This window comes from Eutrigla gurnardus, assembly GCF_963514095.1.
Source record: "Eutrigla gurnardus genome assembly, chromosome: 11".
In the NCBI taxonomy this organism is placed as follows: Eukaryota; Metazoa; Chordata; class Actinopteri; order Perciformes; family Triglidae; genus Eutrigla; species Eutrigla gurnardus.
In genome coordinates, this window is record NC_139925.1 from 5,199,173 (window position 1) to 5,212,785 (window position 13,613).

Sequence of the window (13,613 nt, forward strand, 5' to 3'; positions counted from 1 at the left end):
CAAAAAATGCTGTTATTAACCAGGCAGACTAACTAAGATCTTGTTTTGAGCAGCGGCCCGTGGGAGGCTGTAACGCTGCGTTTGCAATGTAGGCTACCTAAATGAAAACTCTCGATTCTGCCGGGTCGGTGACCCCCGAGTGCATGTTGTACAGCTGCCAGTGCCTGCTGCTTTCTTCCAAACGCTGCCATCTTGATGACATTCTTCAGAGCCTGCTGCAGTTCACAGATAAGGAAGTGGAGGAATAAGGAAATCTGTGCTTATTTGGGGGGGATTCTCTCACAAGGTCTGGCTAGTTATTGAGGACAGACACCTTCCTGTGCACATTTATTTATTTTTTTCATTTTGTGCCTGCTCGAAGTGAGGTGGATGCTCTCTTTGAGTCATTCTGAATTGCATTAATATTAATGGCCAATGGACTTCCATGTGAATTCACCGGCGAGGTCTCCGTGGAAATGCTGCCGTGTGCAACGCAGCCGCTCTGTCGGTTGGGGACATTTTGTTTTTCATCCAGCCACCATACTTTATACCCCCTTCCCCTCCCCCCCTCCTCAGTCATAAGAGCACCTCATCAGATCGTTGGCCTCGATCAGTTCTAAAGGTCAAAGGTCATTCGATCACTGGGGCCCCTCACGTCAGGTTGGATGAGTGCACTTGGCTCTTGGTGGAAGGAATTCATCCGCACTCATCTCCCCGGACGCTTTTTTCCCTCATTTAGCATTCAGGACGGGGGGATGGTAAGAGGGAGGTGTAGCGAGGTGGGGACAAGAAGAGAGTGGTGTTCATATTAGATATGGGACGTTATAGAAATGTCATTAAAAATAAGATGATCATAAATCATAAAGTCTCCCTGCATAAAAAAGGGTAAACATATTTTTTAATGTATTTTTTGTATGTTATTTTTTAAATCAGGCTCTATTTTTTACTTATTCTACGAGGGGTGAGTATTGGCAAGAACCTCACGATACGTATCACGATACTTTGGTCACGATATGATACGTATCACAATATTGCGATATAAATAAAGATGAAAACACAAGTACCTGTATATTAACATCAGATGATATTGATCAGAGGACCAATTGAGTCAAAACTATTACATTCAAAACAGCCTCTCCATTTTATTAATTTCCATGAAATTCACTAGAATATATATTTTTTAAATCAACCTTTGGAGTTAAAAATCTATATCGTATTGGGCGGCAAAGTATCGCGATATATTGCCGTATTGATATTTTTACCCGCCCCTCTACTGTGACAGCGAGCTTGACAGTTTTTTCGAGTAATATTTATGATCATCCTGATAAAGTTTTTGTATTTATCGTCCCATTCGTGTCCCTTCCTCCTCTCGACACACTTCATTTGAAAGGTTTATGTCCGGTATGCGTGCGTGTGTACACAGATATGATGCAGCAGCAGATGACGACCACTTGACTGTCGGAATGGGACATGTGTATGTACTGTATGCGTTGGGAGGCTTTTTTTATGACAGCTGACTCTAAATCAGCGAGATCAAGGATATGCTGCTGAGTGGCCGTCGAGAGGGGAGCAGACTTCAGACCCCCCCGTCGCTTTATGTCATTAATAATCTGCACAAAAAATGAAACAAAAACGCTGACTGCGTGATTGTGAACGCGTGTGCGTGTAACATGTGTGTGTTTATACATAAGTGTGTGTGTGTGTGTCGCTCTCAGTGGGAGGTTTAGACTTTGACACCCTTTCAGTCGCCACACCTCCCCTTTAAACACACCCACCGCATGCCATGCCAGCTGCAGCTGTTGTGCCTCAATGCTAGAGATGTCGAAAATTCCTCTCACTCTGCAATTAGAGCTGCAGATTGCTGAATAGCGCACATTGCGATGTCCTAGAATTGCACTTGGCCCCCCCCCCCCTCCTCTTCTCCCCTTTTCTACTCCCAAGAACACTGAGTAAATAGAAACTGATGAGGGCGAATCACGAAATAAAACCACCCCTCCTCCTCCCTCCTCCCAGTCTGCCACTGACTTGACAGATTGTGTGTTTGGTGCAAGCTGCTCCTTGTGATGTGCCGTTACCCCGGACTGAAGGGACCAAAAGGGTGGAAAAGGGCTTCATTGCTGGGGTGGGTTTCTCACGCCTGGCTGAGAATGTTCGCTTTCCATCGAGTCAAGTGGCGCATTGTGATTCCACCAAAAGAAATGCAAATATATAGAACAGATGTACTATTTCTTTTTTTTTCCACAGTTTGTCTGCAGGAGTAATCCCTCACTCCGGCCCCGAGATTGTTTCGGGGGGTGCAGGACTTAAGTGTTAACAAGGGAAAAGCCATGTCACCCTGGCACATGTGATGGCCGCCGAGCCTTTCAGGGCCCTTTTTTCTCTCAATAAGGCTAGATGCTCAGGACGGATAAATGGAGGCTTTTGTGGCCTTTGCCAGAGGGAGAACCACACAATGCAGGACACACACGGAGCGAGGTCTTTTCCAGAGAAAACAGCTAAAAACAGCATTTCTTACACTCCCTCCCTCCTCCCCCTCCTCCTCCTTTCTTTCGCTGCCTCCTTCACTTTTTTTTTCTCCTCCCGTCCCTCACTCTCTCCTTTACTCGCTTCCTGAATCTGTTCCTCCTCCGTGAGAACCGAACCTCGCTCCCAATAATGTTTCCATAAACGGGCTGAGGGAATGGAAATAACTCGGACCATTTCCCATCGCCTCCACTCTACCCGCTCTCCGCTTTAACGGGGCCGCGGACGCTACTCAAGCACACATCCCTTAACGACGCACGGCGGTCTTTTAAGCCGCTCTGAGCCGGCGGAGTGCACATTTTTAAGGCATCGCACGGCCCAGCAGCCTTAATGTAGCTGTACGCTACCGCTACTTCATCAGGCCCCCCCTCCACTAACAGGATGGAGGTCAAACTGGAAGTATCACTGCATGTCCTTCAACACGGTTCAGAAATGCAAGTCATTGTACTCCACCACTATGACATCATCATCTCCTTTCATTTCCTTTCCCATGTCTCCTTTCCTCTTTCGTGACTTTTTTTTGCCATGTTGTTATCTTAACTGTCACAATGTGGCCGCCTTGAGGTTTTTACATTGCACATCGCTCGTCGCATACATCTGCAGGCCATGCTGCCAAGGGGGCGATCTCTCATGTGGGTGGCTGATCTGGGAACAGATGTTTCTGATGCCACTTGTCGAAGTGGTGGTGGTGGTGGTGGTGGGGGGGGGACTCCATGAAAGAGATGCCAGCTGCATGACAAACCAGGGTTCGCCTAGTTCTCAGCGATCCTAACGCTCTCGTTGTTTCCGCCCGTGGAGAATAAGAAGAGTTTTCACTTTAATCGGACCGTTCCCTTTGGAGAACTTTCCTTAATTACCGGAGGAAGTTGCTTCACCGGAACATTTGCTCCAGATGACTTCTTCTTTTTTTGTTTTTATCGATCCTCTACGCTGTTCTTCCTTTGTTGGCTCTCATTAGAGAACATCCTAACGTTGTGTAAACGCTTCGATGCGTGTTTTGTAGACTAACCGTATGGTTTCCAGTGTCAACCGTGTCCTCTGGTTCTCCTTCTCCCCTCTGCACACATCCATACAGCAGCACCCCCGATCTGGCATCCGGAGCCACACTCTCTCTCTCCGCTGCCAAACTTCCAATGAAAAGCAGCCAGTGATTATCATTGGCGTGCTAATTTTAGCCCCTTGCAAATCGTCATTAAAAAAACAACCTTATGTGCCCTATGGATGAAGAACACACACACACACACACACACACACACACACACACACACACACACACACACACACACACACACACACACACACACACACAAAATAGTGCAGAGCCGGAACTGTCGGCGTCTGCCAACTTTTTGCCAAAGTATAGTTTGTAGGTCGTGGTGGTGAAGCTGGTGCTCTGCCTCTGGAGGTTTTCTTACAGATCCTAATCATATGTTCATAGGTAATGAAAGAGAACTGCAAAATATAAACAACTCGACTACTGAAGACATCCTCGGCGTGCTGGTGGCGATGTCGCAGTGTTCAAAAGTGAATCCATTAGTCTGCCGTGCCGTGCGATCACGGCAACAGAAATGCAGTTTGCTTTATCTGGTGTGAAACGAGATAACGGTGTTTGGATAGAATGTTTTTTTGAAAGTGTTTTTTGAAAATCTGTTTTTTTTCCGTGTTTGTGATCCCTTCAAACGATGCAGTAACACCCATTTTGCACGTTGCTTCAGTTAATTTGGATCATTTTGAAGTGTTTTTCTGCTTTCTCATTCTGTTAATTACGCCGCGGTTCCTCGGATCTATCTTTATCCTTGGTCGGTCCTCTTCTGTGTTCATCTGGGTTCACCTTTTTTAAGACCAAATCTTTCGTTTTCTCGCTTTAAAGTCGGCAACAGCGACTCACCGGGATCGCCGCTCATCCCCGTGGTGCTCTCTGCTCCTCTTCCTCCCTCAACTTTCCCTCTTTTGTTTCCAAAAGGGAGGTCTGCCGTCACTCAAGGCTGTCATATGCAGAACAAAGTTGCCTAGCAACAACACGGATGGGGAGCAAAGCCGCCGTTTAGTCTCTCTCCACCCTCCCTCACCTCGTGTGCCCACTACTCCCTTTTTGCCACTCACTGTCTTCCTCCATCGTGATGGAGATGGAGGGGGGTCAACCTCCTGATGGATTCAGACGACAGATACAGAACAAACTGAGAGGAGGAGAGAAGTGGTGGGTTTGAGGGGGGGGGGATGACATTCAGAGATGCTGCCTGTTGCCTGCCAGCTGCTTTTCCTCCCTTTCTCTCAGCGGGAGGAACAGGCGTTTCCCGAAACAGCTCCCCCCTCTCTCTCTCTCTCTCCGACTGCATAACTAAGGAGAAACTCTCCTCACCACAGCATGCCGTTATCAGCAGGACTAAAAATACCGGACAGCAGATGTATCACATGCCTGGTTATCATCACACCCTCGCCGAAAGAGAGCTTAATCTAAACTGGTGCCTTTTGTTCTTGGTGGATTATTAAAATGTTCCCCTTGTTGCCTATCAGCCGTTTTAACCTGTTTGCTGTAATTATGGCTCGGAGTTTGCCTTTTTAGATTCACCATAGAATCACTAGAGACACCCGCGGGGTTGGTTTTTATATCCAGAAAGAATAAGCTCCACTACAGAGATAATCTAAAATTATAATTTATTTAGCTGTTCTCGTCTTCCGTCCACTCAAAGTGCTTTACGCTGCAGACACATGTTCATACAGTGACTGCAGAGGCTAATATAATACTCATTCATGCACATTAACACGCAGCAGCCTTCCGGGGGCAATTTGGGGTTCGCTATCTTGCCCCGAGGACAGTTGGACGTGTGGAGTGGAGGAGCCGGGGATCGAATGATTACTCGCTCTACCTCCGGGGCCACAGCCGCCTCTAAGAGCGTGTCACGTGACGAGGTCTGAGCGATCGGATGTAAACGAGTAAGGCGTTACGTTGGGTTTATGGCGGTTTGTCCTCCCGATCATCTCCTACAGTATGATGGAAAAAAAATGGCATCTCTCGAGTATCTCCAGTTTCAAGTCGTGCCCAACGTTGATGCTTAAAGTGGTCGTTAACAAAAATCCAAAAATTGCGTGGAAATACGCCGTCCTTTAATCCAAGGCTGCGCTTCCTGTCGCACGTGGTGTTACTAAGCAACCAAAACCGACGAACTAAACAAAGTCAAAACAAATAAATTGATTTCCTGCACTGCAAATCCCTCACTGTGGCTTTACTGCTTAATTTGTCATCTTCAGTTTTGGCTGACCTTTCCGCCGGAGGTTGTAAAATAAAAAGTGCGTGGGACGGATCGTAAAGCTCTAAAATGATTAACTTCTCCTTATATGTAAATGTGATGTAAAATGTAAACCAACTTTTATGATCACAGTGAAAGTTAGCCTCTATATTTAACTCTTCCTCGTATCAAGAGCAGTGGGAAGCTACTATTCAGAGCCCAGAGGAGCAGTTTGGGGGTTCGGTGCCTTGCTCAAGGGCAACAAGGCCACAAAAACAGGAGATTTTGAACTGTGCATCTACAATAACAACAATGGGTTTGAAGGCGCAAAAGATGCAAAATTCTGGAATAAATAGTCGGCCATTTTTGGAAATGCACAAACTGGTATTCGCTTTCTTGCAGAGTCTGATGAAAAGAGGATGCCACATACATACACATCGTTAACACCAATTAACACACCTCCGTCGTTAAATTCATAAGAAAATCAGAGCAGCACAACATGTCAATTTACACTTCTGATTTTTTTTACGACCGGTCCAGTAACTTCCTACAGTCAGCCCGGCAAGGAAATACTTTACTTTCAAAGAAAGAAAATGAACGACTATTTCTTTAAGCATGCAGTTTGTTAAGTACACAGCTAACTTGAACTACCCAACTCAAGCATAAAGCTAAACCTTTCGCTAATCAGAAGTAGATTTCTTTCAAAAAATCACGATGCACATGACGACAAATAATGCATCAAGCTAAATATGCCCGACATCAATGTTAGTCCCTTTTAGGGGTGGGTTAAAATATCGATACGACAATATATCGCGATACTTTGCCGCCCAATACAATATCGATTTTTCAACTCCAAATTATTCCAGTGAATTTCATGGGAATTAATAAAACGGAGAGGCTGTTTTGAATTAAATAGTTTTGACTCAATTTGTCCTCTGATCAATATCATCTGATGTACATATACAGGTACTTGTGTTTTCATCTTTATTTATATCGCAATATCGTGATACGTATCGTATCGTGACCAAAGTATCGTGATATATATTTTTATCGTGAGGTTCTTGCCAATACTCACCACTAGTCCCTTTTATGAATAAAACAAATTCAATTCAAAAATAATCTACAGGCATGTTAATTTTGTTATCTTTTAGCCCGTTTGAGGCCGGGTCACAGTCATCTTTGAAAGCTTTATCTCAGCTGCACTTCTTTTTAGGTTTTCAGAGACGATTCATCCGAGTTAAAGATTGGCGATAACGCTTTCAAAGAGTTGGTTTAATTCAGTCCAAACCCGGCACAGCGGTTGAAAGGTGAGCCTCCAGAGATGTTTGTCGGCCCTGCATGTGTGTCCGTTTGGGTAATGACCACCCTCGGTATGTAAATTGCCCGTCAGGCCCCGGACGTCCATGTGCAAACGAGCGCTGTTGGCTGGGATGGTGTGTGTCCTGCTGCACATGTGTGTTAAGGCTGATGAATAGTTTGTCTGTTTGCTGGGATGCAGTGACAAGAAGTCTTTAAGTGTTACCTCCTGGGGCTTCGCACTCTTCAAATAAAACCCTTTTCCTCCCCCCTCCCTCCACTGGAATCAAAGCTGAGAACCTGCCTGCTAGAGGCGAGATCAAAGCCCCCAATGTGGCACAAAGACCTGTACTTGCTGCCATTCATCCAAGCTTGATTAAAGTCTGTCATTTCCTGCTATTAACGGGCTCCTACCTCCGACCAGAAACAGACAGCAAAGCAGTCATCAGGAAGTGGTTACAATGACACCACTTTTTCTTTTTTTTTTGGCCAATTAAGCTCCCTGAAACTCGGCTATGTTGCACCATATATATCATCAGAACTCATTTACCTCACAGACTTGTTATTTATTTACTTTATGTGTCTTTGGAAGGTTCAGGAAATAACTGGCTTCACACTTTAAACACATGATTGCAAAAGCGCTAGTGTAGCTTTTAACGGGCGTGCAGCAGTTCAAAGTGCCTTGCTCAGGGGTTGCCTCGGTGGTTGTTTGGAGAGGTTTTTTTTCTTTTTTATTAGTCTCCACAACATCTCGAGCCGGGAGCCACGAGGCTGCTTCGCCGGCTTCCTCGTTAGGGCCTCGCCAGCTGACCTCAAACAACCAGCGTCGACAAAAACCCCCGCTGACGGCTCTGCCTCATGTTGCCCTGACGTCGTCTCGGATTTGAACACGCCACCAAAGACAACAGCTGACAGCCAGCTGACCTGCACTCGCGTAAAGGGAGGGGGTGGGTGGGGACTTCCTGCATGTGTAGTTGTGACAGACGACTTGAGGAAAAATATGTCTACTCTTTGAACTCCTCGACGACTCGGCCTAGCAAGTGTCACATGTTTTGTTTTCTGCCGTTGTAAAGCAGCGTGCAGCGAGTCTTTACGATGCCACTCTTTTTAAATAGAAAACCCTCTTATTTCCCCGACCGTGCACGTGCAGAACGTGCATGTTAGCGGTCGGCTTGCTGTTAGCTGTCGACTTTGATGCGTTGCCCTCTCCCCTCCCCTTACATCCCTCCTGTCTGCCTCCGCTGAAAGATATGCAGCCTCAGCATACGGCACACGGCTGGAGGCGTTATCAGCTCTGAAAGAAGGGCAATTTCCCCTCCGTCGTCTTTCTTCCCTTATCTCGGTGTGTTTTAAGGTGGTCGTGGTCGCTGGCTCCGGTTGTCAGATAGACCTTTTCACCGCCGACGTCTCCCGTCGCTCCAAATGTCAAGAAACTTGGAAGGTCAAAGGTTTGACCTGGTTTTTTTTTTTTTTTCAAGGAACAATAGTTTCCCACTCTTTTTTTTCTTGTCCTTCCTGTCAGCCAGAGAAGCTCTGAATGTCATGGCCCACCCCCCACAGCCCCCCCACCACCACCACCACCACACCCAGCACAGCCACCTACTTTCCTTTACATATGCAAATGTTGCAGTCTCATTCATTCTGTTGGTGGCTTTTGTCACGGGGGGGGGAGGGGAGAGGGTTGTGTGCATTAAGAGCCAGCTGTATGCATTTCACTAAATTGACTCACCGACGGACGCCAGACTTATTTTTTCACTCTCTCCTTTCTCTCTCCATCTTTTTTCTCCCCCAAAACTAGTTATTGGATAAAAGGAGCACGAAGGGCTGGGGTTTGCTGTTGTTTATCTTGGGAGGCTTTTCTCTGCTCTGAAGTGTGGCGGATTTCTCTCAACAAGTGGCCGACGGATTTAATGCACTTGGACAGCGTCTCCGCAGCGGGCTCATTACCACGGTGGCTCACAGGGCTTTGAGTCCACTGGCCTTAGGATTTATGGCTCTGATGAAAAAGGACTCTCTTAATCAGGTAAGCATGGCGGCAGTTGATACCTAATGTTTGTTTTCATGCCATGGCCTCTTAGGGGGGAATTGTAAAGGCTAAACACTGCATGTTGACCTCAGGTTTGCTGTGCAGAATGTGGATTCTATAAAGCAAAGAAAGTTTTTTTTTTATTAGACAACGGCATGATGGAGCGGTCTAGCCTATTGGGTGTGTAACGGGAGGAATGTGTGAGTGCATGTCTCAAGCAAACTTCTTGCGGGGTGATTAAACCGGTGATTCATCCGTGTATCTGTGCTGACTCCTGTCCTCCGTAACCTCTCGCAGCCTCCGGTTGACTAAACCTCCAGCAGCTGCGTCCACATTGTCTCTCTTGCGGCAGGTTCGGTGTGGGAAACAAACTTTTAACGAGAAAACGAGTGCCGTTAAAAGGGCGGAGAGATAGCGATGCTCCGTGGAGGTTCCTCTGCAAGTAAATGCCTCTCCCTGAATGATGTGTGTGTGAATGTGTTTGTGCGTTAGCGTGTCGGCTCTCGATCTCAACAGTGTCACGCAGCCGATCCTCTCCCTCCTCCCGCTGCACCGCTTCCCAGCGATAATGTGACGACGTGGACTCTGACTGACCTCGGCTGAGGTGTTCTCTGAGCTGAACTCCTCGCAACTCTTTTAACAGCTTCCTCTTTTCTTGTTCTTTGCGAGATGCGACGCTCCTCCGCTCCCTGTTTTCTTTCTCCCCGAGAGGGTGCACTCCGCTTGACGGGCTGTCATTGGTATGAAGGTTGCAGGGTAAGCAGCAGCAGGCTGCTGGGAGGGAGGAGGTGTGGGGGGGGTATGCTGATGGAAATAGGTGGTGGTTTATTCTGGAGGCCTGCTGGGCCACATCAACCCCACGCGTCCCCGTGCTGTCTCACCATAGCTGTGAAGGCCGGTGTGGCCCGGGCCAAGTTCGGGGGGGGACAGATGGTCCCTTTTTGGAGGCGGGCCACGGCACAGTGCTCTCTGTTTGTGGGGCTCCACTGGAGCAGCCAAGAACAAACACGGTCTCCTTCTGTTGGGAACATGCAGGAGCTTCGGTCTGCGAGACCCGGACAGACCCTGAGACCGCCATCGAAAAACTACACAGGTGTGATGCTAGCAGTGATGTTGCATAACGGTACCCGGCCACTAAGAAGTGCTTCGTGATAGCACTGCCCCCCTAATAGCACGTTATTCCATTAGTCACATTAGCCGGCATTCATCAATTTTGGATTAGAAAAGGGACTCTCTACGAGATCCGTCTCCGAGTTAACAACCTGGCTTACATCCGTTAACTCGGCGCCGCGTGGCTCTCCGTTCGCCGCCGCGCTTGTTCTTCATTCTCATGTGTATAAACGGGAGGAGAATCTGTTGTCCCGACTATTTTAATTCTCAGATCACCCTGAAACAACTAAAGGACAATGGCAGTGTGCTGCCCGGCAGGCGCTGGGCAGATGGCCAGCTGGCAGGGCAACAGGGTAGGAGACTCCCTTTTTCAATGGAGCCATGAGGAGGAGGAGGAGGAGGAGGAGGAGGAGGAGGGCTGCCTCTCTCCCAAACTACCTACAGCCAGCTACCACTTCTGTGCTTTTTTTAAAAAATATATATACGTGACTCCAACTTTCTTGTTTAAAGTGTAGCATTCCCAGCATAGCTCAGCTCTACACCTTGTCAACGTGATTATTTGAAGCTGCCATCAGCGCCGTGTGACTGCGGTTTAAGCTCCCCACTTGATGGACCGCTGTTCGTAATTCTGTTGATCCTGGCATGTGAAGGTCGTCATTCCAGAGCTGCAGTGGTAATTTTTATTTTTATCAACGGCTGTCATCGTAATGCATTATGTGGAAACGGTAGAAGTGATGCAGAAAGTGTATTTTATGTTTGCATTAGAAACGCTGTAACAAGTGACTTGATGAATGAAGTCACCGCTTATGAGATCTGATAAGAGTCGGGTCTCTTAAAGCACTTTTAAATGTGCAAGATGCATTGGGAGCGGCTCACAGCTAACGATGCTAACAGTGTTTACCAATGGGGCACGAACATGCACTGAAAGCGTGCACGGCCCGGCCCGGCTATGTCAGCAAAGCTAAATCTCAGATTACAACACACACAGAAGCGGAGCGACTTCATTTTCTGCTCAGGTCACCATCACCATCACCATCACTCCAACATATCTTTACATAGCAAATAGCTGTTTGCTGCTAGACATTGGTTGTCAAATACCGCGCTCCTTTACGGACATCTGTAGTGGATGTTTACCGTGCATATAGCAAGCCAAATCACTGCTGACACACTGATTATTTGAGAAGCTTTTGAACTCCTTCCATGCGTAGCTTGAAAACATGCTGCGGTGCGTCACAATGCAATCCATTCCTCTCTTTTTTTTTCTTGAAAGACTCAGTTGATGTTTCCACAGAAACGGAGGTGAAAGATTTGGCCTTCATGTTGCGTGGATTATATAAACATAATTGGATTCACAGCGACTCCCTCCTTCTAGTTTCCCCCTGTCTTCTATACACAACAGAGTCTCAAACCACTCTGCTGGCCCTCCTCTTTTTTTCTGTTTTTTTCTTTGTCTGTAACTAAGCATATGGTAGATATTATGAGATTTGAATGTGTGCAGGAAATGAAAAGAATTTTTACCATTTGCAGTTTCTGTCGGGTAAATACTCCCTGTTCCCCCGAACCGAGCGATCTGGGAGTCGGATCACGGGTGACCCCTGTGCTTCAGACATTCCAGATGGAGCTACTGGGAAGCACGGAGCGGGAGCACACTCGGCCGGCGTAGGAAAACAGACCCGTGTTCATTTTAAGCCGCCGCCGCGATAAGACCACGGCTGGGAATAACCACCAATCCAAAAACCGCTAAAGTCTGTGACCTATCTTTTATTGTTGTTTAGTTTTACACGTGAGAGCACAGCTGTTGACAGATGAGGTGTCGGCGAGATGACTGTCGGAGGGCGGTGACCTCGGGTCAGCACTGTAAACCACGGGGGCAGATATGGGACGATGAAGCTCCAGGGAGAATAGCGACATCTTGTCCGGCCTCTTGTATTTTTTATTTTTTATTTTTTGGACCAGCTGTCTTATATCTAAGGAAAGCTCCTCAACTTTCCTCTGTTATGGAAGTATTATTGTGGTATGAAGCAACTTCCTTTTTCCACAGAGATTCCTGTCTAGTCTGGTGAACTTTTTTTCTTCTTCTCATATAGATCAAAAATGCAGACAGTGTATAAAGAGTGTCTTTTTGAAGTAGCTGATGCCGGAGGATCCAGTCCTGCTGGATACTCGTTTGATCGAGGCTGCGTTCTCTCTAAGTCTGTGCACCTGGGGCACTGACGGGGCTTTAGTGAATTTGGGCATTTCCCACAGTGCATTGTGAGGTCCGGCGCCGAAGGGATGATGAGGACGATGAGGGTGCATGTTTACTCTGTGCTGTCTGACCTCCTTTTTTTTTTTTTTTTTTTTTTTTTTTGGTTGTTATCTCTTCTACTGATTGTTCTTCTGCTGTTGGGTCAACTCGGGTCTGTGTGCCCTGAGATGTAAACAGAAAGCCTGTAATCATCTCCCCTCGCTCCTGCAGGAACCACACACACACACACACACACACACACCCACACACACACACACACACACACACACACACACCCACACACACACACACACACACACACACACACACACACACACACACACACACACACACACACACACACACAATCTTTCTGCAAGCACACACTCCTTGCTGTCATGCCCATCGTCATATTGGTACGATGTTGTGTGTGTTTTTGCATGGATGATAACATTCAGAGGGTTGATTTGAAAACCAGAAATGTCTTGTAATGTAACCGGTTTTGCATCAAATGGAAATCCCCCCCCCCCCCCCCGGGTGTGTGTTGGCCTCCAGACACGACCGGTTCAAAGCATCTCCGTGTAGTTTAATAATGTCATGTGATCAGTTCCACATTTTGGGTTCTTGGCTTTGAGGTGCACGTTCCTCGTTAAGTCCTTGTTTATATTATTTCCAGACCAGGTAAATAGACCAAATTCAAGATGAATAATTTCAAAGCAACGCTGGATGGAATCCATCCTGTGAATGTGTTCCATGAGTACACAAGGATCCACTTACACTGTTGTCGTTTTTGTTTTTTTTTACTCAAAAACTAGTCGAAAGCAGCTGGTCCGCGGTTGTACTTTCATGTTCCCGAGATAAGACAAGAAGTACTATTAATGTACTGTACTTTGACATTTGCAGAAACGGATCAACATCTTATTTTGTCCAAAATCATGGCAGAAATATAGAACAATATGTCGAAAATGACTCATTTGAATGCACTTTTTATGCAATTAAGTTTACTGACTTGGAGTGTTAATTGCTTTCCTGCCTTTTGAAGAGGATGGATGGGAGGTTGTTTTTTTTTTTGACGAAACAGGAAACTCATTTTGGCACATCATAAAAATGGCTGGCACACAATCCCCTCCTCTTTGCTGCCTTTGTTTGGTTCAGGGAACAAAAACACACCAGCCGCTCTGCTTTTTGTCATTCCAAACAGTCCCGGGACCGGTTCTGACTCCTT

At 46.7% G+C, this 13,613-nt stretch overlaps 1 protein-coding gene across 5 annotated transcripts in view; it reads left to right on the forward strand.

Annotated features, from left to right (window-relative positions):
* The window catches only part of LOC311020636 (signal-induced proliferation-associated 1-like protein 2), an 81,344-nt gene that overhangs the window by 8,349 nt on the left and 59,382 nt on the right, over positions 1-13,613 (forward strand). Inside the window, exon 2 of one of the 5 annotated variants that reach the window (XM_084020794.1) lies at positions 8,824-9,048. The exons of the other annotated variants lie outside the window; for them this stretch is intronic. The gene's annotated coding sequence lies outside the window, so the exon portion shown is untranslated. The remainder of the gene's footprint in view (positions 1-8,823; positions 9,049-13,613) is intronic. 5 annotated transcript variants of the gene reach the window in all.